Source organism: Pleurodeles waltl, chromosome 2_2 (genome assembly GCF_031143425.1).
Source record: "Pleurodeles waltl isolate 20211129_DDA chromosome 2_2, aPleWal1.hap1.20221129, whole genome shotgun sequence".
Taxonomy (NCBI): Eukaryota; Metazoa; Chordata; class Amphibia; order Caudata; family Salamandridae; genus Pleurodeles; species Pleurodeles waltl.
The window spans coordinates 87,740,514-87,754,735 of record NC_090439.1 but is presented as its reverse complement, the minus strand read 5'-3'; positions in this window follow the sequence as shown (position 1 = coordinate 87,754,735).

Below are 14,222 nucleotides of genomic sequence, written 5' to 3'. Positions count from 1 at the left end.
AAAGGAAGACAGAAAAGGAAGAGCCCAACAGAATAATAATAATGCTGGTGTTCGGTGGGGTTGCCACAGGACTGGGGTGAAAGAGAGATCCAAAGTGCAGGCACAGACTGAATAGAAAACTTACCACTCCAAAGGGAATACCCGGTGAGAGTACCTACATGCCAGTGCCCGACCACTCTGATGTCGAGTAAAGGGTGGGCCCGGTATTTAAGGTAGCTGTGGTAGTGGAAAAACCAATGCATGCTGGGCCGGCAGTTCCGGCGTACATCAAATGTATTATGGCGGTCCCGGATGTCTGGGTATGTCAGGGCGAGCCATGCTCGACAGACGCGCTGTAATTAGAAGTCGTGTCTGGGAATCCTGTTCAATACGGGTGAGGTCGCTCCAACCGTGTCCCAGGACTGGGACGCAGCAGGGCGCATAGGTGAGACGCGCTGTGGGGTGAAATCAGCCAGTTCAATCCTTAGTTTGAAGATGTCAAGGTTAGGAGTGGGAACAAAGCCCAAACCCTTCTCTAATGCTTGAAGCTCACTATCTTTCAATACTTTAGTGCTTAGGTTGACAACAGTGGTTGATCTCTTACTTATGTTCTGCTTGTGCTGGGGGTCTCGCTGTCTGTTGATCTCGCCTTTAGATTCCAACTTACTCCCTTTTTCCTTCCCCTTCCTTGCCCAGGGCCTCTCCCAAAAAAAGGAACATTTGGGTAGGTCCAGGTGGCCGGTGGTTGGGGGTAGATCGTGGCTTGGAATTGGTTGGGTGGCCCATAGGGAGAGGGCCAGGCCCAGGGTGGCATATACGGAGCAGGCTAATTATTCCGTGGGTTACCCCTCCGGCCACGCCTCGGGCGTGAGGATTGTGTCCGATCAGTATCGGATTCGGAGCTGGAGTAGCCCCCGGAGGATGTGTCAGAGGGTAAAGAGGGCTGGGCTACAAAATCTTCCTTAGAGTAGGGGTGTACTTTTTCTAGAGAGAACCTTTCTAGGTCATTCTGAAATTTCGCAATTTTGTGTTGGGTTAGGTAGTCTTTAAATTCACTGATTGTCTTGTTCGTTCCGTCTAATTTCTTTTTAAAGGTAGCAGTTGTTAGTCCGGCCTTAGATTGCTTTCAGCTGCTTTTATCTGTATCATCAAGGTCTCTGATAGTCTGGAGGCAGTTTTTATGATTAGGATCAACCAGTCACGTGTGCACTTCCAGGCTATTAGCGACCAGTCCTTCCTGAATTCCTTATCTTCTAGGAAGATACGTGGTTCAGTGGTTCCGATCAGTCCATTAGGTGCTGCGTTATTTCTAAGGTATTCTGTTAAGACGGCCCGTGTAATATTGTTTTAATTTGAGTCCTTTTTAGTTCAATGAGTGTGTCCCAGTCTCCTAATAGGGCTATTGTCTTTGTGAGAGAAGAGTCCCCTAATAGTGAGGGCGCTGCGAGGATGGCCTGAAGCTCTTCCTCGCTATAAGCTAGCCCTTCAGCCATGGTAGGATAAATAAAGCTTGTGACACTCCTGGAAGATTGTCACAGGGTAATCGGCTTGGATAAGTAAGTAATACAAACTCTCACAGCTAGCCGCTGCGCTGAATCATAAAACACAAAGAGAGAGTTATGGGAGTGATGCTATCCCACACAAGCTCCCAAAATAAATCTGTATATCCATTAACCACTAAAGGTGTGGGATAGTTGAGGTTGAGGGTGGAATTAGACCAGTGTTCCCTCAATTACCAGTACCGGTTAGGTAGGGGTTCGTGATAGAAAGAGAGAGATGTGTGAAGAGACTTTCTATCACGAACCCCTACCGAACCGGTACTGGTAATTGAGGGAACACTGGTCTAATTCCACCCTCAACCTCAACTATCCCACACCTTTAGTGGTTAATGTCTGCCCTGATAAAACACATGTGCAGCTCTACATTGCATTCCCCCGGGTTGAGGATTTGTCCACTGTGAAGGCCGGATTGTATGCAATGGGACATATCCCCAATATAATAGGGGCGATTGACAGAACACATATTACATTTGTCTCCCCCCACCAGGATGAACAGGTGTTCAGGAATCGTAAGAGTTTCCACTCTATGAATGTGTAGATGGTGTGCTTATCGGACCAGTATATCTCCCACATCAATGCTAAGTATCCTGGGTCGGTGCATGATGCCTTTTCCTAAGGAATTGCAGCATCCCTAATCTGATGGCCTAACTACAGAGGCACAGGGTTTGGCTAATAGGTGAGCCCAGTTCCCCACCCAGTGTATGTTGAAGTATGGCTATGGTGTTAGCCACATGGGATAGTGTGTGGCTAAATATTGTCCCTCAATATTTGCAGGTGACTCTGGTTACCCAAACCTATCATGGCTGCTGACCCCTGTGAGGAATGCCAGGACAAGGCAGAAGAACGTTATAATGAGGCACATGGGTGAACCAGAAGGATACTTGGAAAGACCTTTGGCCTCCTGAAGGCCAGGTTCCGGTGCCTCCATCTAACAGGTGGATCCCTGTGCTACTCACCCAAGAAGGTCTGCCAGATAGTGGTAGCATGCTTAATGTTGCACAACCTGGCCCTCAGACGCCATGTCCCTTTTCTGCAGGAGGAGTGGGAGACTGGAGATGCCCCTGTGGCAGCAGTGGACCCTGAGGACAGTGAGGATGAGGAGGCAGAGGATGATGATGTGGACAACAGAACATCTGTAATCCATCAGTACTTCCAATGACACACAGGTGAGCCAGTGCAACTTTACATTTCAATGACTTTGGTTGTATTCTGTATGGCATTGGCATGCTGGTATTTCCCACTTCTATGCCCACTTTCTGTTCCCTCTGGCTATTCATTTTGCAGATGTTGGTGATTTGACAAATACTCCTGGTGTGATCACAACAGCCAGCCACAGGTCATTAATCTATGCTCATTCTATGTACATTTCATTTGTAATGGTTGTGCCTGTTTCAATCAATACATATTTGAAATACATGACATACTTGAAATTGATTTATATCAAAGGATGTTTATTGCAGTGCTAATATATAGAGGGGAATGTGCAATGTGATGGGGTGATGGTGGAGGAAAGACCAGGGTATTATTCCAGACTGTTTGTAGCACAGGTGCATTGTCCAGGGGGACATAGGAAGAGGAGCAAAGGCAGTTCAAGGTGGACAGGGTGACTGAGTGGGACACAAGGGGGACAATCAGGAGAGTCTCATTTCCTGGCGGAGGTCTTGGCAAGTGTCTCTGGCTTCTGTCTGGATCGCAGAGAACATTTGCGGGGTGGTTCACATTCTGGAGGGGGAGGGGTGCTGGTGGCCTGTGAGTCCCGTGTCTGGGCCTCCTGGCCATTAGCAGCAGTGGGAGTGGAAGGCTGTTCAGATGACTGGCTAGTGGCAGGGGGCTGCTGGTGTGACACTGCCTCCCTGATAACGTTGGCCATGTCTGCCATAACCCCTGCTGTGGAGATCGAGGTGTTGTTGATGGCGTGCAAGTCCTCCCTGATCCCCTGGTACTGTCCCTCTTGAAGCCGCCTGTTCTCCTGCACATTGTCAAGGATCTGGCCCATCGTGTCCTGGGAATATTTATAGGCTCCCAGGATCTCAGAGAGCGCCTCCTGGAGAGTCGGTTCCCTGGGCCTGTCCTCCCCAGCGCACAGTAGTCCTCCCAGTGTCCCTGTTGGTCTGTGCCTCTGTCTCCTGAACCCAGGAGGAAGAGTCCACCGATGCTGAGGGCACCAGTGGAATGGAGGACGAGGGGAGCACCACAGCAGAGACTGGAGGGGACAATTCCGTTTCAGATACCTCTTCCGATGGAAGCTCTCTGGTGATGGCAGACACTTCTGTGACCACTCCAGCTACAGGTACAACCGCCACCCCTGTACCAGCATCGCCCTCCCAGCAGCCCCTCAGCGAGTTTCCCATGCCCGTTCTCCCAGGAGGGTGGCCATCTCCTTCGCCCCAGGCACCTCAGGCCCTGCCCCAGTGAGCCCTGCTGCCCTGAGTGAGGAGGCTATTGACCTCTTGAGATCCATCTCGGTAGGGCAGTCAACCATTGTGAATGCCATTCAGGGGCTGGCAGCCCAATGCATTCCTGGAGGGCATTCACACTGGATTGGCGTCCCAACAGAGATCGATCCAGGCTCTGGCCACCTTTCTGATGGCAGCCATTGTCCCTGTTTCTACCGCCCCCCTCCAACTACCACTTCCCAGTCCCATTCCCCTCAGCCCCATGTACACAGCCAGATGAGCATGCACACACGACAACACCCAAGAGTGTCACAGGCAAACACAAGCACCACACTTCATTCCACAGGCACTCACACAAACACCATCCAGTTGCAAACACAACAACATCCACTATTTCCACTGTCTCCCCCTCTTCCTCCTCCTCCACCTGCCACCAAGTTACGTCCACACTCACACCTGCATGTACTACATCATCATCTACTACCTGCATCATCACCACATCAAGCAGAACACACACCTCACTGATAGACACCTCCACAACAGCCATGCACAAGTCCCCTGTGTCCCCTCCCACTGTGTCTGTCCCCCCTCCTAAAGTGCACAAACGCAAGTACTCAGACACCCAACAGCCATCCACCTCACAACAGCATACAGCCCATGAACCTGCACCCAAATCCAGCAGACAGACACCTCCAACAACCACTCCCTTAACCTCCACTCCCATTACTTCTCCCTCTTCCCGCCCCAATGTCCCTAAAAAGCTTTTCCTTTCCACCATTGACCTCTTCCCTACCCCTTCCCCCCGTCCTGCACATTTTGCCAGGGTATCAAGAACCCAACCAAGCACATCAGCCACACAGTCCACGGGCCCAGTTTCATCCGCACCTTCTCGCGGTGGAAAGGATTCCAGGCCACATATACTGAAGGGGAAGGAGCCTGCACCAGCCAGCGGAAAGGGGAAGGAGCCTGCACCTACCAACCAAAAGGGGCGGGAGCCTGCACCAGCAGGCAAGAAGGGCAAGGAGACTGCACCTGCCACCCCAAAGGGGAAGGAGCCTGCAAGAGCAGGCAAGAAGGGCAAGGAGCCTGCGGGGAAAGGAACCTGCACCAGCAGGCAAGAAGGGGAAGGAGCCTGCACCAGCAGCTGTCACGGAGCCCCCACCACCACCGTGGTTGTGCAGCCATTGCTGGGTGCAGGGGCTGTGCAGGAGCCTCCCACCACCAGCAGCACCACAGTGCAGCCATCGGAGGGTGCAGGGACTGTCCGGGAGCCTTCCACCACCAGCACCACCACAGTGCAGCCATCACCGCCGGCGGACGCAACGTGATCCTGCCTCCATGGGTTGCTATGCAGCCTGTCCACTCCAGGACCAGCGGGCAAGACACCCACTCCAGAGACTTTGGCCTATCACACCCCAGGACCAAGCACAGGGCATGTTGCCTCCTCCAGAACCAGTGGGGAAGACACCCACTTGAGAGACTGTGGCATTTCACTCCCCGGGACCAAGCACAGGGCATGTTGCCCTCTCCAGAACCAGTGGGGAAGACACCCACTTGAGAGATTGTGGCCTATCACTACCCAGGGCCAAGCACAGGGCATGTTGCCCCCTCCAGAACCAGTGGGGAAGACACCCACTCGAGAGACTGTGTCCTATCACTCCCCAGGACCAAGCAGAGGTCATGGTTCCTCTTCCAGAACCAGTGGGAAGACACACACTCGAAAGACTGTAGCCTATCGCTCCCCAGGACCAAGCACAGGGCATGTTACCCCCTCCAGAACCAGTGGGGAAGACACCCACTTGAGAGACTGTGGTCTTGCACTTCCCAGGACAAAGCACAGGGCATGTTGCCCCCCCAGAACCAGTGGGGAAGACACCCACTTGAGGGACTGTGGCCTATCACAAACCAGGACTAAGCACAGGGCATGTTGTCCCCTCCAGGACCAGTGGGGAAGACACCCACTGGAGAGACTGTGGCCTTGCACTTCCCTAGACCAAGCACAGGTCATGTTGCCCCTCCAGAATAAGTGGGGGAGACACCCGCTTGAGAGACTGTGGCCTTCGACTCCCCAGGACAAAGCACAGGGCATGTTGCACCCTCCAGAACCAGTGGTCTTGTTTCCACTTCCGGCTGAGGTGCCCCCCCTACCCCTCGGGTGCCTGCCTATTTGCCAACTGATGCCCCCGCAGTGTTCTCTCCATATTGATGCAGGTGACAAGTGGGGTCTTGGACTTTGCCCTGTGGCTATGTGGCCCAGGCAAACTGAGGACTGGGCAGTGTCCCTTTTTCTGTACAGTCGTACATATTTGTAGCATTGGCTAAATTATTATTTATACAGTGTTGATCTTATTACAATCACTTTAGTACATTCCTGTTGTCCTTGCATTATTCAGCCGATTTAGGGAAATAAACTTGTTTTCTTGGGAAGCTGGTTGTGTGTATGGTGTGTGTGTATGTGTGGGGTGTGTATGGTACGTGTATGTGTCACTTTTCTTTTCCTCGCCCTCTTCCTCGTGTGCTAGGCAGCTGTACTCACTGTCATCGCCTTCGCCGGCGTTGGTGTTTGTGGTGGAGCATAACGTAGAATATCATCAGAAAGACTTGCTGTTCTGGTTCCATGGCGGCGTGGTTCTTCCCTGTATCTCCAATGGTGAGTCCTTTCACTTTTGTGTAGTGTTTCTGCCAGGCTTTAGATGTCATTGGTACCACCCTGGAAAAGGTGGCAGATTGTTTAGTCATAACATGATGGGCGCAACTTTGATTTCTGCATGACTGTAGGCGGCTACCGCCGTGGTGCCTGTTGTTTCCGCCCTGGCAGTCAGTGTGGTACATTGGCTGTCTTTCAGAGATCTTTCTGCCATTGTCATAATTTGGCGGTAGTTACAGCCGGCCTGTTGGCGGTATTACCACCACTTTATCACCGACCGCCAAGGTCATAATGAGGGCCATAGTGTTGTTAAACTCTGCCAAAGTGTGGTTACATTCCTCCACATCTGCAGCTATCAATGAACACCTTAGTATCCTTTTGGAGGGAATACAGGTACAAGATTTCTTGCTAGGACCAAGAAAGCCTCACTCAAGATGCTTCCGGTATGCCATATAGAGCGTGATCTGGAAGCTTTCCCTGATAGAGGCTGCTGCACAGTTAAGGCAAACTGATAAGGAAGACTTTAGCCATTGTCGATAATGGTATGAACACACTGTCCAACAGAATTTACACCTTAAATAACATTGTATCTTCTGTAATAGACATTATTCAAAATGGCATATCCTCCTTATTACATGGACAAAGCCAACTACAATATATCATGCAGTTAGATTGGACATTGCAAGTTCTTAAAAGTGGCAGCGTGCCTTAACAGCACATTGACTGCACTGAGTTATTTGCCACATTTAATTTGACCAGACAACAACAGATAATGGCTAAAAAAGAAACTAGTTACATCATGCTTAACATCGGGAAGCTGGGAAAGTTGCCTTTTCGTGTGGCAGAAATTCCCTCGGCTCTGTGGTTAATACATGAAGTGATAAATTTGCCCACTTCCACCTTTCAGTTCACAGGATGTTTAAAAAACTTCACAGTATTCAGATTTTAATAGTTAGGCGACAGTTAGACCCATGAGGTGTGGGAGAAGCCTTTCAGTTACAAGTGTATGAATGGCAAAATGGAGGTCCTACTTAGCAGAAGCAAATGTGAACCTAATGTTAGATCCTTCTATGATTTGTAAGAAGGTGTCCTTGCATGGCCTTTGGAATGCAGCCATCACACATTTGTCATGCTATCTGAATGGTACTCCTGTCACTTTGATTCGCCTCGTTTTTAACAGAACTGACAGTTTGCTGAATGATCAAAGCTGCTGTGGAACGAAACCTGGCACTGCCTATGCAATTTTGGTTTCCCAAAAAGTTACTTGTTTGGTCCATGTGTTATTTTCCCCTCACACGAGAGATAAAAGTAGCAGACTTGTGGCTGCCCATTGCTACTTCTAATGTAAAATTTCACAAGCTGAGCAGACTAAGGGCCTCATTCTGACCCTGGCGGTTGAAAACCGCCAGGGCAGATTGCCGCGGAAGCACCGCCAACAGGCTGGTGGTGCTTCATGGGCAATTCTGACTGCGGCGGTAAAGCCGGGGTCAGAAAAGGGCAACCGGCGGTTTCCCGCCGGTTTACCCCTACCCCAAAGAATCCTCCATGGCGGGGCTGCTCGCAGCACCGCCATGGGGATTCCGACCCCCTTCCCGCCATCCTGGTCCTGGCGGTAAAAACCGCCAGGAACAGGATGGCAGGAACGGGTGTCGTGGGGCCCCTGGGGGCCTCTGCACTGCCCATGCCACAGGCATGGGCAGTGCAGGGGCCCCCTAACAGGGCCCCATAATGATTTTCAGTGTCTGCCTAGCAGACACTGAAAATCGCGACGGGTGCCACTGCACCCGTCGCACACCTTCAACTCCGCCGGCTCCATTCGGAGCCGGCTTCATTGTTGAAGGGGCTTTCCTGCTGGGTCGGCGGGTGGCCTTCTGGCGGTCGCCCGCCGGCCCAGCGGGAAAGTCAGAATGACCGCCGCGGTCATTTGACCGCGGTACGGTCTTCTGGCGGTTCCCGCCAGGCGGGCGGCTTCCGCCGCCCGCCGGGGTCGGAATGACCCCCTAAAGGTGCTGGTGTTTCAAAAATATGTGGCTCTGACATCAGCCAGAGAGACCTATGACCTTCAACTCGCATGGTCATCAGCGGAGATACAGTTACTATTAAATACCGACTTCCCCAATCATTTTGGAGAACTGGTGAGCAGGATATTTCATGCATTTAATACTGCAGGGATTGTGCATTTCTTTAACCCCTTCGCTGCCAGGCCTTTTCCCCTCCTGGGCAGAGCCTTTTTTGGCTATTTGGGCCATTTTACGCTTAGGCTCACCAAACACCAAATGTGTGTCCTCTTTTCCAACATCCCAGGGATTCTTGGAATACCCAGAGTTTGTGGGTTCCCCTGAAGGAGACCAAGAAATTAGCCAAAATACAGCAAACATTTTGTCATTTTAAAAACAAATGGGACAAAAGGGCTGCAGAAGAAGGCTTGTGTTTTTTTTGCCTAAAAATGCCATCAACAAAGAGTTTGTGGTGCTAAAATCACCATCTTCCCAGATTTCAGGAACAGGCAGATTTGAATCAGAAAACCACATTTTTCAACACAATTTAGGTATTTTACTGGGACATACCCATTTTTCCCTTTTTTGTGCTTTCAGCCTCATACCAGTTAGTGACAGAAATGGGTGTGAAACCAGTGCTGGATCCCAGTAAGCTAAACATTTCTGAGACGTAGACAAATTTCAGAATTTAGCGAGGGGTAATTTGTGTACATCCTACCAACGTTTCCTACAGAAAATAACAGCTGAAATAAGAAAATAGTGAAATTGAGGTGAAAAAACAGCCATTTTTCTCAATGTTTTACTCTGTAACTTTTTCCTGCAATGTCATGTTTTCAAAAGCAATATACCGTTACGTCTGCTAGACACTTCTGGTTGTGGGGATATATAGGTCTTGTAGGGTCATCAAGAACTCTAGGTAACTAGAGCCAATAAAGGAGCTGCACCTTGCAACGGGTTTTCATTTTATACCGGACATACAGCAATTAATTTGGTGAACTATAAAAAGTAGTTATCAAGAAAACCTTTTTATTTCCCCAATGAACACAAGATAAGGTGTTGAGAAGCAGTGGTTATTTGCAATTCTCTGAATTCCGGGGTGCCCATACTAGCATGTGAATTACACGGCATTTCTCAAATAGATGTCTTTTTTACACACTGTCTTACATTTGGAAGGAAAAAATGTAGGAAAAGACAAGGAGCAATAACACTTGTTTTGCTATTCTGTGTTCCCCCAAGTCTCCCGATAAAAATGGTACCTTACTTGCGTGGGTAGGCCTAATGCTCGCAACAGGAAATGCAACATGGACCTATCACATTTTTACATTGAAATCTTATGTGTTTCTTTCAAAGTTCCTAGCTGTAGATTTTGGCCTCTAGCTTAGCTGGCACCTAGGGAAACCTACCAAACCTGCACATTTTGGGAAACTAGATACCTAGGGGAATCCAAGAAGGTGTGACTTGTTGACTTGTGGGGCTCTCACCAGGTTCTGTTACCCAGAATCCTTTGCAAACCTCCAAATTTGACAAAAAAACACTCTTTCCTCAAATTTCGGTGACAGAAAGTTCTGGAATCTGACAGGAACCACAAATTTCCTTCCACCCAGCATTCCTCCAAGTCTCCCGATACAAATTGTACCTCACTTGTGTGGATAGGCCTAGAGTCCATGACAGGAAATGCCCCAAAACACAACGTGGATACATCACATTTTTCCAAAGAAAACAGATCTGTTTTTTGCAAAGTGCCTAACTGTGGATGTTGGCCTCTAGCTCAGCCGGCACCTAGGGAAACCTACCAAACCTGTGCATTTCTAAAAACTAGACACCTAGGGGAATCCAAGATGAGGTGAATTGTGGGGCTCTCACCAGGTTCTGTTACCCAGAATCCTTAATAAACCCCAAACTTTGGCTAAAAAAACACTTTTTCCTCACATTTCGGTGACAGAAAGTTCTGAAATCTGTGAGGAGCCACAAATTTCCTTCCACCCAGCGTTCCCCCATGTCTCCTGATACAAATGGTACCTCACTTGTATGGGTAGGCCTAGACCCCGCTACAGGAAATGCCCCAAAACACGACATGGACACATCACATTTTCCCAAAGAAAACAGATGTTTTTTGCAAAGTGCCTAGCTGTGGATTTTGGCCTCTAGCACAGCCGGCACCTAGGGAAACCTATCAAACCTGCACATTATTGAAAACTAGACTCCTAGGGAAATCCAAGATGGGGTGACTTGTGGAGCCCTCACCAGATCTGTTACCCAAAATCCTTTGCAAACCTCAAATCTGGCCAAAAAAACGCTTTGTCCTCACATTTCGGTGGCAGAAAGTTCTGGAATCTGAGAGGAGTCACAAATTTCCTTCCACCCAGCATTCCCTCTAGTTTCCCAATAAAACTGGTATATCACTTGTGTGGGTAGGCTTTGCGCCCGCGACAGGATATGCCCCAAAACACAACATGGACACATCAAAATTATCAAATACAAAACTACCCGTTTTGTGGGAGGGCACCTGCGTTTTTGGTCCTGGGCTCAGCAGCCATCAAAGGAAACCTACCAAACCCAAACATTTCTGAAAACTAGGGAGGTGTGACTTACGTGGATCCTCTAATGTTTTCTTACCCAGAATCCTCAGCAAACCTCAAATTTAGCTAAAAAATACAATTCTGCCCACATTTCTGTGTGGCATCACCGCACCGGGACAAATTTCCTACCACCCAACGTTCCCCTCAGTCTCCTGGTAAAAATGATACCTCACTTGTGTAGGTGGGCCAAGTGCCTCTGACAGGGGAGAGACAGAAACGTCGAAATTGAGGGAGAACCAAAGGGGATCCAAAAGGGAAGTTAGAAAAAAAAACATTTGTAGGCTGACAAGTGCAGCAGAATCTTTATTGGTATAGATGAGAAAATGCTGGGTGGTAGGAATTTTGTGGATTCCTGCAGATTCTGGAAGATTCCATCACAAAAATGTGGGAAAAATTTGTGATTTCCAGCAAAGTTGGAGGTTTGCAGGGCACTGTGGGTAAAAACAATGGTGTGGGGTGCATTTAAAACACACCACTCTTGAATCACAGAGATGTATAGTTTTCAGATGTGTCTTGGTCTTGTGAATTTTTCCACATGGCGGTGTCCCAGAGTCCAAAAAGTGCAGCCCTCGCCATTCCAAGTGGGACGATTTTGAGAGTTAGCCAAGCTCTCATGCCCCATATGTAAAACCAAAACCCAAACTAATCAAATGTCCTCTTGCTTGTGGTGGCAAAAGGTGTTTTAGTGTGTTGGGGGAGAGCTGAAAGACAGTTACCCCCTTCATTTGGGGTGGGGGCATAACCAGGCCTCCACTTGTTGGTAGCCATCACACCACTATGTTTTTTTCTTTTTTTATTCCCTGGCATCTAGTAGACATACTGTCCCCCAGGGTGTGGATCGGGGGTACTTATCCCATCTGCTCCCTAGTGGGGAGAACAACTTTGGCCCCATTTATTTTGGGCGGGGTATGGCCATTCCACCACCCTCTTATTTATGGCCAACCGTAATGTGCCTCCATGGGGAGCGACCCTTGCCCAGTGGCTGGACCCCCAAACAAAACACACACATACACACACACCAATCCCTGGTACCTGAGTGGTTTCTGACACCCTGGAGGCAGATCGGCCTAATAGAAATAGACCGATCTGCCCCCAAGGGGAGCAGAAATGGCCAAAAATAAATTTGCCCCCCCAGGGGAACGACCCCTGCCTTGTGGGTCGCTCCCCTTGCGTGAAATTGATGAAACAAAATAAAAATCCCTGGTGTCTCGTGGTTTCTGCCCCATTGGGGGCAGATTGGCCTAACAAAAATAGGCCAATCTGCCCCCAAGGGGGGGCAGAAGTGGCATAAATACAATTTCCACCCCAGGGGAGCGACCCTTGCCTAAGGGGTCACGCCCCATATAGAAAAAACAAACGTAACCATAAAAAAATATATATCCCTGGTGTCTAGGAGTTTCTGCCCCCCTGGGGGCAGATCGGCCTAATTATAATAGGTTGAACTGCCACTGGGGGGTCAGAAAATGTCTAAAAATATCCCCCCCCCCTTGGGGAGCAGCCCTTGTTCATTCAATAATGTAAAAAAAAAAAAAAAAAATCCCTGGTGTCTATTTTGGCCTAATAAAAATAGGCCTGTCCTAAAAGTTATTTTCTCCCGTGGAGTGACCCTTGCCTAAGGGGTCGCCCTACCCATATAAAAAAAATAAACCAAAAAAAATTATCTCTGGTGTCTAAGGGGTTTCAAATGGCCTAAAAATAATTTGGCCCCCTGGGGAGCGGCCCTGGACCAAGGGGTCGCTCCCCACATATAAAAAATAAAAATAAACAAAAATTATCCCTGGTGTCTAGGGGGTTTCTGCCCACGGTCCCCCCATGTCAATAACAAAAAAGAAAAACAATTCCCTGGTGTCTAGTCGATTCTGTCTCCCTTGGGGGCAGATTGGCCTAATAAAAATAGCCCTATCTGCCCATGGCCTAAAATTTATTTTGCCCCCAGGGAGCGACCCTTGCCTAAGGGGTCGCTCCCCACATATAAAAAATAAAAATAAACAAAAATAATTCCTGGTGTCTAGGGGGTTTCTGCCCACACCCCCCCCCCCCGCCCCGGGGGCAGAAATGGGCTAAAAATAATTTAGTCCCCTAGGGAGCAGCCCTTGCCCAAGGAGCCGCTCCCCTCATGTCAATTACCTGTAAAATAAAGATTCCCTGGTGTCTATTGGGCATTTCTGCTGCCCGATCGGCCTTTCCTTTTCTTTGATGCCTTTCTCAGCCCCTCCACGTGATCGGAGGAGAAATGCAAAATGCTTTTCTCCTCCGACTCAGCTTCCAGTGCGGAGGGGCAGGCCTATGATGAGGTCAGCGTGCGATCACATGCTGACATCATCAGACGTCACGGGGGCAAGGGGGAGGTGGGGGTGGAAGGGGAAGCAATTCCCCTTCCATCCATTCAATGGGGGTGCTGAGCCGGTCCCAGGACGTAACGGCTACGTCCTTGGCACCTCAGCGCCGCAGCCAAGGACGTAACAGTTATGTCCTTGGCTGCAAAGGGGTTAACAAACACATTTTTATCATTTGTTACGCATGACATTTTCCATTGTTTTCCTTGCCCTAGGGTTGACAAGCACAGAATGAGAATAGTACAAGATAATGTTTGGTACTGCTGCCACAAGACTGCGTAAACAATTTACTACTTAGGCACATGTTCACATTAAGCCTAATTCACAGAATAAAACATGGTTAGTACAAAACATCTATTAAAAACCACCCTGCATTTCCTTTTCTGCCTGTGTGTGTGTGAGTGTACAAGTCTTGTTAATGATGAAAGAAAATAGCATGGCTTGTTCACCACGACTCCCCTGAGAAGTCCCTAGACTGTCAAATCACCGTCCCCCTTTGTGTCTGGATAAAGTATTGCTAGCAAACTGGTAGGGTTGGGCCGACTGTTGGCAAACCGGTGTAGGAGAGACTCAGGCCCTGATTTATACTTTGTGGTGCAAAACTGCACTAACGCAGTTTTGCACCAAAAAGTTTTGCATCATCTTGCACCATTTCTGTGCACCAGCCGGGCACCATATTTATGGAATGGTGTAAGCCGGTGCAAAGGGTAGGCTAGCGTAATAAAAATG